The 1,852-nt window shown below is 47.2% G+C and overlaps 1 protein-coding gene across 4 annotated transcripts in view; it reads right to left on the bottom strand.

Moving 5' to 3' along the window:
* cast (calpastatin) overlaps nucleotides 1-1,852 on the bottom strand; it is a 208,286-nt gene that overhangs the window by 110,867 nt on the left and 95,567 nt on the right. The window lies entirely within an intron of this gene.

Genomic DNA, 1,852 nt, shown 5'->3' with positions numbered 1-1,852 from the left:
AGAGGGGAGAGGGAGAGAGAGGTAGAGAGGGAGGGGGGAGAGGGAGAGAGAGGCAGAGAGAGGGGGGGGGGAGAGAGAGGGAGAGAGGGGGGGAGAGGGAGAGGGGGGGGAGAGGGAGAGAGAGAGGGGGGAGAGGGAGAGAGAGGGGGGAGAGGGAGAGAGAGGGGGGAGAGAGAGGGAGAGAGAGGGGGGAGAGAGAGGGGGGGAGAGGGAGAGAGAGAGGGGGGAGAGGGAGAGAGAGGTAGAGAGAGATAGAGAGGGGGGGAGAAAGAGTGACACAGAGGTGGAGAGAGAGTGAGAGAGAGAGAGAGGCAAAGAGAGAGACACAAAGGTAGAGTGAGCCAGAGAGAGATACACACGCATAGGACGAGAGAAACACACACACACACACACACAGACAGAGAGTGAGAGATAGAGACAGAGAGATAGAGAGAGAGACACACACAGAGAGAGAGAGAGAGATGGAGAGAGAAAGACACACACATACAGACAGAGAGAGAGAGAGAGATGGAGAGAGAGACACAGAGAGAGATGGAGAGAGAGAGACACACACACAGAGAAAGAGACAGGTCGCGCCTGACTCAGCAACACGCACGCGGACATTCACAGTAGCGGATATATGTTTTTTCTAGATCACGGGTCACAATTCACATAAAGGGGCCCAATTACATGTCCAGCATCTGTGCACATGATTCAGTAACATTGCATTCAGTCCTTTCAAAGCCCCCCCCGTCATTGAAGATATGTTTTGAATCAGGAATATGAATTCCTGATTCAAAACATATCTACTTCGAAAGAGCTTAGAATATAAAATTATCATATTTATTGTTATTATTGTTCATGAAAGACTAGTTTATCTAAAAGAAAAGACTACAGGGGCATTTCAGGGGGCCAATCAGATGTCAGCCCTAACCTCCCCCCTGGTTGTGGGGTTACATACAAAATGATATTTGCATACAAATTCACACAATCAAATATATATATATATATATATATATATATATATATATATATATATATATATATATATAGACACAAAGGAATAAACCCAGAGGTAAACCCAGAGCAAATGACAGTTTGAAGAATTTCCTGATACAGCAAGATAATGTAACACTTAGTCTTTGTTGTTCTGCTGAGGGAGTTGGTGGCTGATAAGAGGTGATAATGAGATCTACAGTCCCTGGATCCTGGACTAACTCCAGAGCTTCAGGAGAGGAGGAGCAGCCTCAGCCTTAAAGGTTTAATCAGAGCCTCTTGTGTCATTCACCACCACAATAAATAATCCAACACAGAAGCAACAGAGAGCATTGAGGCCTTGTGGTTTGAATGGCCTCACTATAAATCCAAGCTGCTTACATGCGGTGCAATACCCTCCCAGAGTAAGAGACGCTGGCCCTGCTAACAGCTGCCCTCAGACAGTCTGCTCCTCATCCTGACAAACAGCCACCCTCCACTTGACCTGCGGCAAATGACCACCTGCACATTAATGCTCTAAGCCCTGCATCAAGATTCTCAATTTGACTACATAATCACACTTTAATATTTAATGTGCAGTAACTCAGCCACCCTAGTTGCATGGAACCCATGGCTCTGAGCACTTCTTGATTGTATTCAAAGCGTCACACAGGCCGAGGCCCCTCAGACTGTGTGGGGAATGCGCTGCGGGCCAGACCAACATCATTCATGCACACAGCAGCATCATTACACCACGGCCCACGTGGGCTCAACCCATGCCATTGACATTCATGGAGCCATGTCACAGTTACCCTGCACTGTTGGCACAGAAACAGAGAAAGAGTCTGAATGTGACAGGCTGTCTGCACCTTTTACATCAAATGGTTAAGAAAGGATA

This window comes from Paralichthys olivaceus, chromosome 2 (assembly GCF_024713975.1).
Source record: "Paralichthys olivaceus isolate ysfri-2021 chromosome 2, ASM2471397v2, whole genome shotgun sequence".
Taxonomy (NCBI): Eukaryota; Metazoa; Chordata; class Actinopteri; order Pleuronectiformes; family Paralichthyidae; genus Paralichthys; species Paralichthys olivaceus.
Note: the sequence above shows the minus strand (reverse complement) of the source record. Positions and strands in the feature narration are given on the sequence as shown.